The sequence below is a fragment of the Trichosurus vulpecula genome, chromosome 1 (assembly GCF_011100635.1).
Source record: "Trichosurus vulpecula isolate mTriVul1 chromosome 1, mTriVul1.pri, whole genome shotgun sequence".
Taxonomy (NCBI): Eukaryota; Metazoa; Chordata; class Mammalia; order Diprotodontia; family Phalangeridae; genus Trichosurus; species Trichosurus vulpecula.
This window is the reverse complement of record NC_050573.1, coordinates 497512361-497525083: the sequence shown is the minus strand read 5'-3', so window position 1 is coordinate 497525083 and position 12723 is coordinate 497512361.

The window sequence follows — 12723 nt, the reverse complement described above, 5'->3', positions numbered from 1 at the left end:
TGTAATGTTTATCATTGAGGTATTGGTTACAGTTTTTACTATAGGGACCTTACCTTGGTCTGTATTATCTTGTTGCATTGCTTTAATCTCGTCTCTGTTGGCCTATCCCTGATGCTGAGTAACAGAGGAGGGCAACAAAAAATGACATTTTAGTCTTCTAGGTCTGTATTTTGGAAAAGTAACTCTGGCACAACATTTATAACTTTAACACATGTATCCAGTTTGCTTATTCTATTTTTTACTTTTTCAAGGTAGGCATTGTGTTTTGAAAGCCTTGGACCAGTTAATGACTTTCAGACTACCCTGCACATAAGCAGAGTCAAACTAAAATAGAAATTAGTTGACTCTTCATTGACTTAGAAAACCACAAATTAACATTATCTATGTTGTGTTGTATTTTTATTTGTTTTGTTAAACATTTCCCAATTACATTTTAATGAATCTAGCAGCAAGTTTGGCACCTCTGCTTTACATAACCCACAGGAGCCATAGAATTAAATTCAAGATAGATATTATATACTTATTATGTGCAGTTCACTGTCTAAGGTGATTGAAGGTATACAAAGAAGAATGAAATATGAAATATGGAGGTATTCTTAGGTCATCCATATTAATAAGGGGAACAGGCAGGTATGCAGACAGTTATTATAAAAAGTCAAATGTGATGTGCCATAAGGTGAGGTACAAATAAAATGCTATGGAGATTCAGAGGAAAAGATCCTACCCAGTTTGGGAGTGGGTCAGGAAAGACTTCATGAAGGAGATGGCACTTGTGTTGGGTCTTGAATACCACAAAGTAGCAGACACAGCAGAGAAACAGCTCCATCACTGGGGAGGCCCAATACTTCATGAAAGACTTATCGAGAAAAATCAATAATAATACTGATAGTCTAAGTTGTCTACCCAAAAGTGTACAGTTGTACACGAGTAATAAGCTGCTTATTCTGCGAGCTTAGTGCAAAAAGTGAATTCTATCTCATAGTTATTCCTGAAAGAAGGGAGTATATCAAACACTTCAAAGAAATTGTGGGCCTTTTTATCAAAAGGCTACGAAGAAAACATCAGTAAACAGTCCTACCTGTGCCTACCTTGCCATCTTTGTAAAGTCTTTATGAATTAATATTCCTATGAAAGTCATTTTTGAAGAAAATCTGAGAAGAAAATAAGCAAGCCTTTGCATACAGTATTCTATAGCAGACTATGTATAGTCACAACTGACTGAAAGGCAAAGAGAATATAAAAGCAACTGCTTATTAATGACTTCTTTAAAAGTATTTCATCTGCAGAGTAAAGTAACATTTTAAAGGCTTTCCTCCAACAAAGTGTCTCCCATTAATATGAAAAAGAGTCATAAAAGATGCCTTGAAACAACATTTTGACCTTCTAATGTCAAGTGACATTAAACAGAGATGTATGTTCACCACAGGTGTTTGTAAATGTCATAGAGGCTGTCCAGCACAAAGTCCAAATGGAAAAAGGATTTCCTGTGTAAATGATAAGGTCTTTCAGATGCTTCTCTTCACAGGCAGCAGTGTAGACAGAGTCAAGTCCTTGAAAATACAAGAGCCTCCTAAATGAGACTTCTACCATTAGCCACTCTGCTTGATTTCAACTTCACAAACATCATGCTCACACTCTGGGTGGCTTCCCTCTCCCCTTCAGCTTCCTTTTCTATATTGTTTTTCATTAGGCTGTAAGCTCCTTGGGGGCAATGATTGCCTTTCTTATCTGTATCTCCAGCACTCAGCACAATGCCTGGCACATTGTAGGTTCTTTATAAATGTTTTTTGAATATTATGACTCAGACCTCAGCCTAACTATTCACACAGGAGAAATCTAATAATGAAGAATTAAGCAAACAACAAGCATTTAATAAACATTCCCTCTGTGCCAAGTACTGTGCTATGCTCTGGGGATACAGAGCCAAAAATGAAACAGTCACTGCCCTCAAGAAATTTACACTTTGTTGGGAGAGACAACATATACACATGTAAATATATATATGGCACATTTTCTGTGGAGGAAACATCAGGAAAGGTCTCATGTAAGAGGTCTCAATCTGAACAGAGCTTTGAAGGAAACTGGGAATTCTAAGAAATGAAGATGAGGAAGGAATGCATTCCAGGCATGAGGAAGCCTGTGGAAAAGTCCAAAGGGCTGAATGTCTTGTGAAGGGAACATTGGTAAGGCTAGTTTGGCTGGACAAAAGATTGTGTGAAGGAGAATAATGTATAATAATAGCTAGAAAGATAGTTTTTAAGCCAGGTTGTGAAGGGGAGGATTTCTAAGTGTCAAACAGAAGAATTTATATTAGACTCTAGAGACAATAGGGAAGCTCTAGAGCAAGGGAAGGATAAAGTCAGACCTCTGCCTCAGGAATAGACAGTATTTCCCCATGTGTAAGACGCTCCCATGTATAAGATGCACCTTAATTTTGGCGCCCAAAATTTGAAAAAAAAATGTATTCATCTGCTCATAGCTTTCAGGCATCTTTTGGGCAAGTCTGGTGCATGTATGCATGCTTAGTCCTTTCTGTTTCGTGAACCTGAAGCACCAATTGTGTCCTCCTTTGAAATCAGTAACTTCTTTTTCATCAGCAATTCTTGCCTCATGCTGAACCATCTTCATGGGCACAGGAATTCCAATTGCCCTTTGCTCTTTTTATTTTATAATTAAGATTTTTTATTTTTAGTTTACAATGCTCAGTTCCACATAATTTTGAGTTGCAGATTTCTCCCCCTCCCTCCCCAAGATGGCGTGGAATCCAATATATCTTCTACATATAACTTCACATTAAGCTTATTTACACCATAGTCAAGTTGTAAAGAAGAATTATGACCAATGGAATGAATCATGAGAAAGAAGAAACAAAACAAAAAAAGAAAAACAAAAGACAAAAAAGAAAAAAAAAAGAGCAAACAGTTTGCCTCAATCTGCATTCAGACTACATAGTTCTTTCTCTGGATGTAGATAGCTCTCTCCATCACGAGTCCTTTGGAGTTGTCTTTGCACCTTGTATTGGTGAGAAGAGCAAAGTTTATCAGGGTTAGTCGTCACAGAATCCATATATCTGTGGTTGTGTATAATGTTCTCCTGGTTCTGCTCTGCTCACTCAGCATTATGTCAGGTTTTTCAATGTTATTATGAAGTCCGTATCATCCCCATTTCTTATCGCACAATAGCATTCCATTAGCTTCATATACCACAAATTGTTCAGCCATTCCCCAATTGATGGGCATCCCCTTGATTTCCAATTCTTTGCTACTGCAAAAAGAGCCGCTATAAATATTTTTGTACATATGGTTCCTTTTCCCACTTGTGTGATCTCTTTGGGATACAACCCTAGAAGTAGTATGGCTGGGTCAAAGGGTATGAACATTTTTAGAGTCCTTTGGGCATAGTTCCAAATTGCTCTCCAGAATGGCTGGATCAGTTCACAACTCCACTAGCAATGTTAACAGTGTTCCAATTTTCCCACATACTCTCCAGCATTTATCATTTTCCTGTTTCGTCATGTTAGCCAATCTGACAGGAGAGATGTGGTACCTAAGAGTTGTTTTGATTTGCATTTCTCTAATCAGTAGCGTTTTTGAGCATTTTTTCATATGCCTATAGATATCTTTAATTTCTTCCTCTGAAAACTGCCTGTTCATATCCTTTGACCATTTCTCAATTGGGGAATGACTTGTATTCCTATAAATTTGGCTCAGTTCCCTGTATATTTTAGAGATGAGGCCTTTATCAGAGACACTAGTTGTAAAGATTTTCTCCCAATTTTCTGCTTCCCTCCTAATCTTGGTTGCATTGGCTTCTTTTTAAAATGAAAACTTTTCAATTTAACATAATCAAAATTATCCAATTTGCATTTTGTAATACTCTCTATCTCTTGTTGTGTCATGAATTCTTTGCTTTTCCATAAATCTGATAGGTAAACTATTCCTTGCTTTCCCAAATTGCTTATAGTATCAGCCTTTATTCCTAAATCATGAACCCATTTCAACTTTATTTTGGTATATGGTGTAAGATATTGGTCTATGCCCAGTTTCTGCTCTACCATTTTCCAATTTTCCCAGAAGTTTTTGTGAAATAGTGAATTATTAGCCCAGAAGCTGGCCTCTTTGGGTTTATCAAAGAGTAGATTGCTATAGTCGTTAACTACTGTGTCTTATGTACCTATCCTATGCCACTGATCCATGGCTCTGTTTCTTAACCAGTATCAGGTAGTTTTGAGGACTGCTGCTTTATAGTACAGCTTAATATCTGGTATGGCTAGGCCACCTTCCCTAGTATTTCTTTTCATTAATTCCCTAGATATTCTAGACCTCTTGTTCTTCCAGATGAATTTTGTTATTATTTTATCCAGCTCTGTAAAATAATTTTTTGGTAGTTCGATTGGTATGGCACTGAATGCCCTTTGCTCTTCAATCCACATCTTCAGTTCCCTCTCTAAATCAGGCCATTTTGCTGACTTGCCTCTCATGGCCTTCTGCCATGGTGTTTTCAGTAGGGTTTCTTCTTCCCATAGCCAGTCTCAGATTGCTTTCTCATTTGGAGAAGGACCAAACTTACATTCTGCAGCACAATTTCCATTCACTTTTGCAAACTGGATCACTTTTAACTTGAATTCAGCACTGTACGAAAATCTTTTCTGAGCCATTTCTGGGCAGAACGTGGCAAAATGTAACCTAATATACTGGTAACAAATGCAAAACAATGAGTTCAAAGACAACAAGCGCGAAAAAGCAGGCAAAAAAAATCTACAACAATGAGCGCAAAAAAGCAGAAAATGCAAGTAAAAAAATCTACAACGAGTGCAAAACAAGTGTGAAAAATCAGGAAATGCAAGTAAAAAAATCTACAACCACTGTATAAGATGCACCCAGTTTTTAGACCCCAAGTTTTTCAGAAAAGGGTGCATCTTATACTTGGGGAAATATAGTAACTTCCGTAGCTAGGTGGAGGATGGATTGGAAAAGAGCCTTGAGGCAGGGTAACCAATTAGCAGGCTGTTGTAGTCATCTAGTTGAGAGGTGATGACGGCCTGAACTAGGGTGGTGGTTGAGCCAGTCCAAGAGATGGGTCAACTACAAAGTCAAGTCATGTCATCATTTCCCTGATGTCATGGTCCTCTTTGAGAACAAAGGACAAACACAAGAGGAGGTGGGTATGAAAGATGTTGCAGAGGTTGAATCAACAAGAGAGAATGCATTCCAAATAGGGGGCAGGCAGTACAGCCTGTGCAAAGACAGGGAAGCAGGAGATAAAAAGCATTTATTAAGTGCCTGCTTTGTAACAAGCACTGGGAACACAAAGGTAAAAAGAATCCCTGCTCTCAAGGAGTTCATAGTCTAATAGAGGAGACAACACAAAGGACTTCTTGGCTGGGCCATTGAGTACATGACTCACGATAAAGAAATATTCATCAGTGTCAAGATTTCACTGGCACTTGTGACTCATTATTGGAATATAGCAATGAAAGGATATACTTTATTCAGAAGGCAGAAATTGGGTAGAGGATTTCTCTCTCTGTCTCTCTCTCTGTCTCTCCCCCTCCCCCCTAAAAAAATTCTTGACTTGTCTTGAAGACCAGTTCTTAAGGTTCTTCCATGTTCTTAAGGTGGAAGAAGTGATGAGAATTGCTACTCTGGATCCAATTCTGACCAATGTGAAGGAACCAGTAGCTGAAATAGAAATAATGGGACTCTTAGGAAGAAGTGACCACTTCAGTATAGAATTCTTGATAGATCAGGAGAGGAAAAACTAGACATGGTTGAAGGCTGAAAGATTTCAAAGGATCCTAGACTACCACGGCCTAAGTTCTACAGGGGACAACAGTTAGGAGGGATGAGATACTCTTAAGTAGCAAAATTTTGGTGACATAAACAAATAATTCTAATGAGGAAAAAAGGACGGTCAAAATCGGTCAAAAGAGACTGACATGACCACACAGGGAACTTACCAACTAACATTTTTTTAAAAAAATGTACACTGGAGATAGAAACAAGGACAGGTAAACGAAGATGAACACCATCCTGTAAGAATGTCAAGGACATATAGAGAAGACAGAAAAAAGGACAGGTAAATGAAAATGAACTTTATGAGTCCTATAAGAATAATGTCAGAAACACTAAAGCTCAGAATTAGCTGAGGCTTAGAATAAGAACAAGAAAAAAGACAAAATAAGTATATTAGGGTCTAGAAGAAGATCATAAAAAGGAAAGAACCACTGATCACCAAGAAAGTAGAACTACTTAACTCCTGTTTTTTTAATAAGAATGATCTTCAGACTGGGAAGTACAAAACAAAAACAATTACAGGGAGTTGAAATCTAAGAAAAAATGAGATGCCAAGAAAATATCTAGTTGCCTTCAAGTCACTGCCAGACAAAATGAAAGAATTTAGACATATGATTGCTATCACTATCTTTCAAAAACCGGAGAATTCTGAAGGACTAGAGATAGGCAAATGTCCTAATTTTTTTAATGAGAAAAAAGGTAGATGCTTTAAAATTTAACTTTAATCAAAAACTCTCATGCAATCCCATGGTATATAAACACTTAGGAAAGTGGTATTCTCTATTAACCAAAAATAGGTTCATCAATACAGTAATGCCAGATTGTGATAATTGTAATCTTTTTATTATTCAATGTTATAGTTCCCAGAATAGGATTCCAAAATGGAATTACTTAGGCTAAGTGGTCCAAATACCCATAAAGCATATAAGCAAAGATGGACTGTTACTTCTCCACTGATCTAACCTATGTTAACTCTGTGTCAGGCAGTTAATGCTCACAGCTTCAAACTGAATAAAAATGACGAACTGTGGGGGTCTCTGAGTCTTTTCTTTTCTGCTGCCTTACATAAGTCAACCCAGACCGTCTTCCGGTTTCTAATCCTAATAAAGAAACTTCCCTTACCCAAGCTTGGTATTGATAAGTGACCCCAAAAACTTCACATCTGGGTCTGATTAGGTATGCCCCCTCTTACATCTGGCACTGATTACCTGTTCTCCACCAACCTCACTTTTAAGGTATATAACTTCACTACCTGAACCCCAATGCTGAGTGTGTTTTCTCCCTGACACATCTTCCTTCTCCTTGTGCTGAGTAAGATTCTTACATCTGGAGGATCAACTTCTGTTTAATTGCCATATGGGTGTGTGTGTGTGTGTGTGTGTGTATGTTTCTTTGCCTGTTTGCTGCACTACATAATAATAAAGCTCTTGGTTGTACCAGTTTCCTGAGCACCCATTTCCTGTAAATTCCTGGAACTAGGTCTTTGCCTTAACCCAAACTTTAAGGCCAAATAATACACAGACCAACCTCTTTTTTCTTTTTTGACTGATAGTGCAGGGAGGGAGATGGCATAAATATAGTGTACTTGGAACTTATCAAGGCATAATGCAGTAGTAGTAATCTGGTAGACAAAATAGAGAAATCAAGGCTAGATAATAGTATAGTTAGATGGATTTAGGACTGTTTGAATAACAAAACTCAAAGGGTGGTTGGAATTAACCTGGAAAGTACTTAATACACTGTCACAAGTGCTTTGTCACTGACCCTATTCTATTCAGCATTTTTTTATCATGGATTTGAATGAAGTGATACGTGTTATGATTACCAAATCTGTGGATGACACAAAGTAGAATAATTAATATATTGAATGGACATAAGAATTAGGGTCCAGAAAATTCCTGAGCTGAATCTAAATGAAATTTCATAGGGATAAATATAAATTCCTACACTTTCGTTCAATAATTAATTTCACAAATACAAGATTAAAAGAGGTGTGGTTATGTAACACAGGGAAAATTAGGAACCCCTGAGAAACCCCTAGCTACTGACAAGCACCCCCAGAAAGAATGGACTCAGATATCTTTGGCATTTAGCAAACCCCCTGGGACTCCATGACTCCACCAAGGAACGTCAATAGGTAGGACCATCCCACTGAAGGATAACCTGGCAGACCCTTTCTAGTAGATATCCCTGGGGTTCTGTGACTCCACCAAGGAATGTAAATGAGATTATCCCACTAGTAAGATAACCTGACTGAATCTTTTGATCAGCCAGGACCTTTGTTCCTGTCCCCCCCCCACTCTGTACCCCCACATATCCTATATAAGCCAAGCCATCACCCCAACACATCGCCATTGATTTGTGGTGCAGTACCCCAGTGGCCACTGGCTAATAAATTCTCCACTTAAAACTTTTATTCTGTGGTGTGTCTCGCTCGCTTCTGGCACAACATTTAGATAACATCTTGCTCAAGTAAAAAGATCCAGGGGGTTTTAGTTTGGACTCAATAATAATGTTAATAATGTGACACAGAATGCAAAACTCATGTATTCCTCTGCATAAATAGATGCATAGGACCCACAACAAAGCAACCACATGCATTTATATGTACCAGGCACTATTCCAAGGGCTGGGAATTCAAGTGTTCAAATAGATCTGTGATATCATTGATTTGGGAATTCCCTCCAACAACACAGATCACATCCTTCCATGCATATCATTCCTGCATGATTGTTTGTGTTCTCCCATAAATTTCCTTACCAGGGGCCCACCCAATGTGCCAGAGGCCTTCTTCCCTGCTGACATTGTGAGAGTACCAGTGGAGTACTCTGGCTGTCAACCTGTTATCCCTCACCATGTAATCCAGACATTTTCTCTTCCTAGCACACATTTCCTTGATGATATTTCTTAGTCTTATTCTTCTTAGAAGTTCCTCATTGATTATCTGTTACAATGTTACAATCTGCTCACATTAAGTACCTTTCTCTTATCCTCTGAAGAATTAATGAATCATGAAAACATGTGCTTTGCTTATTTTTTTTTAAAAAAAGAATTCACACTTTCCTGATTAAAGTATACAAAAATCTCACATGAAGTCTTTTTAAAGCACCAGGCCTTTATCTCTTCCCTCTGTCCCTCATTATGGTCCAGATGGCATATCTGAGTGAAGCTTGAATATTCTGGTGAAAACATTAATGGTGTTATTTATGAACACTTTTTATAACATTTTTACCACTTGTGGGTTTTATGCCTGGGCGATGGGAAACGGCTTCCTTAATGGAAACTTGGAAAATAACAAAAATGTCTTTATGGTATCTTCGCTCTGTCAGTAAAAGCTGAAGAGACTGACAAAAGTTAAAAATAATGACACATTTGCATATGCTTAAAGTTTTCAGAGTTCTTGGCACTTGATCAGAATCTTCTCAATGTATAAATAATTCCATGTGTCACCACCATACAGCAATACTGGTAGAATGTTAATGAAAAAGGATACAATAAGATTGCATAACTTAAGTAGCTGGGTCTTTGTTTCCATGGGAACATGTTGTCATTAATGGAACTCTGCAGTTTCCAGAAGGTAATCTAGCCATCTCTCCTCCTGCTCACCTTTGGGTCCAAGTCACTGTCCATCTATCTGTATTGCCTGCTTCAGATATACCTACTGACAGACAAACTTGATAATTTTTCACAAATTTCCCTGTCATAAACTAGGCAAAAGACATTCTTCATCTACTTGACCTTTCCTGTGTAGATGGTCATTCCTTTGAGTGTTTCTTACCTATGAGGCTCTGCAATATTTCACGGCTTGATGCAGCCAGTACGATATTATCCACAAACAGGGCACTGAGAGGACTTACCACACACAGGAAAACCCTCTTCAGCTTGTTCTCTGTACTATATAGTATATCTTCTCTATAATAATTGGATGGTTGGAAATGATTGGAAAGTATTTCCCTGTTATGTGCCTTGCTTGATGCTTATGTTATCAGAAAGGGTTATTTCAAATCTTGTGTCTTTCAAGGAGTCTTGAGTGATATTGATGTATGCCTGGGAGATATCTTGTTGGAAAGGACTATGTAAAGACAGTATTTTGTTAAATAAATCAAATATTATATCATAGTCAACAAACAACTAAGTATAATGAGACTATATATTCTCTATATCTTTCATTCAATTGCAAATAACTGAGATATGAAGCAAAAAAGGCAGCAAACATTTATTAAGTATTTACTATGTGCCAGGTACTGTGCTTAGTGTTGGGGATATAAATAGAAACCAAAAAGAGAAACAGTTCCTGCCCTCAAGAAGCTTATATTCTAATGGAGGAAGATAACATACAAAGGGAGGTGAATATAGTGGTGGAAAAGGGAGGGGAGTATCCACAGGGGAACTTAGTATCAAAGAGTCAGAAGCAGAACTTGGAGGGGAATGAAAGAAAGCCAGCCTAGGGCCCTCCCCAAAATGAAGGCCCCCAAGAAGAAATCACTGATAAGAGAAGTGAGCATTGTGTTGGAGAAGGTCATAGGCACTTAGGAAAGTTCCAGGGTGATAGGTGTCTGAGGTGAAGTCTGGAGTGTCAGAAGGAGAGGTGGGAGGTGAATGAAGTCTGGCCTAGGTCCCTCCCCAAAGTGGAAGCCCCAGGAGGAACTCACCAATGGAAGAAAAGTTGTGATATGGTGATGAAGAGGTTAAAAGAAAAATGATCATGGTATAGAACCACAGGTTTCTAGGGGTGCTCGTGACCCCAAAATACCAACACTCCGGGTCCTGCCGAAAGAATTCGACTCAAGCCTTCTCAGCCAAGGGAAAAGAGAAAGTTTATTAGGGATTCACCATAATGGGTTGTCTTAAGAAATCCCACCTTTTGTGACGCCTGTTTTCACAAGCAGGCCAGACTCAATCTAAAGTGAGCTAGATTGAATCTGAGCACCTTAGTGGAGGCAAGAGGGAGATTATATACACAAAGATTGTAGGAGGGATTGAGGGGTGGTCTGGGTTGATTAGGAGGGGTTCAGGGAGGGTCTTGAGGAGGAGTCCAAAGATAAGGTCAGACTCTAGGAACCAAGAGAATGGGCTTAAGGGTGGGAAGTAGATGGACAATAAAGGGCGAGGCTAGGTAAAGATTTGGGCCAAATGATAATGTAAGGCTTATGGCCTTAGGGAAAGGCCAGATCTAGTTGGAAGATTCAAGGACAGTTCAAGGGGGCTCCCAGAAACTGTATTCCAGATTCGAGGGGGTTCCCAGAGACTGTGCCCTCATCAGTGATATGGCTGCAATGGGAGAAGGGGAACCAATATAGTGAAAGGCTTCCCAAGGTGAAAAGGCCTTTGAGGGACTTTCTGGCAGTTGAGGCATGAGGCAAAGTCTGGAATGTCAGAAGCAAGTCCCAGAGGGGAATAAAGGATGCCTTCAGGGAGCTTACATTCTAAAGGGGAGATAATATGTACGGTACACATATACATATATGTGTGTATACATATATACATAGGTATGTATAGATACATGTGTGTATACATACGTATGTATATATAAATATATATATGAACTACAAGTAATTTTGGAGGGAGACACCAGCAATTGGAGATATCAGTAAAGGAAGGCCTCTTTCAGGAGATGGCCCTAAACTAAAGGAAACTAGGAATTCTGAATGGAAAAAGTGAGGATAGAATGCATTTGGATTTGTGAGAAACCTAGGTTCAAATTGGGATTTACCACCAACTACCCATTGTGACTCTGAGCAAGTCACTTAACTGAGCCTCATTTTCCTCAACTTTAAAAGCAAGTGGCCAAATAAATCATCAGGAATTCTATGTATTACCAACAAAGTCCGGCAGGAAGAGAGAGAAAGAGAAATTCCATTTAAAATAACTGCAGACAATATAAAATACTTGGGGGTCTACCTGCCAAGACAAACTCAGGAACTATATGAACCCAATTACAAAATGCTTTTCACACAAATAAAGACAGATCTAAACAATTAGAGAAATATTAATTGTTCATGGGTAGGCCAAGCCAATATAATAAAAATGACAATTCTACCTAAGTTAATGTACTTATTCAGTGCCATGCCAATCAAACTACCAAAAATTATTTTATAGAGCTAGAAAAGATAGTAACAAAATTCACCTGGAAGAACAAAAGGTCAAGAATATCAGGGGAATTAATGAAAAAAATGTGAAGGAAGGAGGCCTAACTGTACCAGATCTTAAACCATATTATAAAGCAGTAATCATCAAAACTATCTAGTACTGGCTAAGAAATAGAATTGTAGATCAGTGGAACAGATTAGGTACAAATTACATTATAGTAAATAACCATAGTAATCCAGTGTTTGATAAACCCAAAGACCCCAGCTTCTGGGACAAGAACTCACTATTTGATAAAAACTTCTGGGAAAACCAGAAAGTAGTATGGCTGAATCTAGGTACAGACCAATATCTTACCTCATATACCAAGATAAGGTCAAAATGGGTACATGATTTAAATAATTTATTTATTTTAGCTTTCATCATTCACTGTCATAAGATTTGGAATTTAAAATTTTCTCCTCCCTCTCCTCCCCCCTCCCCAAGAAAGCATGCAATCTGATACAGGTTCTACTTACACATTCATATTAAACATATTTTCACATTAGTCATGATATGAAGAAAAATTAGAACTAATGGGAGGAACTATGAGAAAAAAGAAACAAAACAAAACAACAAAAGAAAAGGAGAGCAGATAGTATGCTTCCATCTGCATTCAGACTCCAAAGTTCTTTCTCTGGATGTGGATAGCATTTTCTATTGTGAGTCTTTTGGAGTTCCCTTAGATCCTTGCATGGCTGAGAAGAGCTAAGTCAATCAAAGTCAGTCATTGAACACTGTGGCTGTTACTGTGTACAATGTTCATCTGGTTCTGCTCACTTCACTCAACAGCAGTTTATAT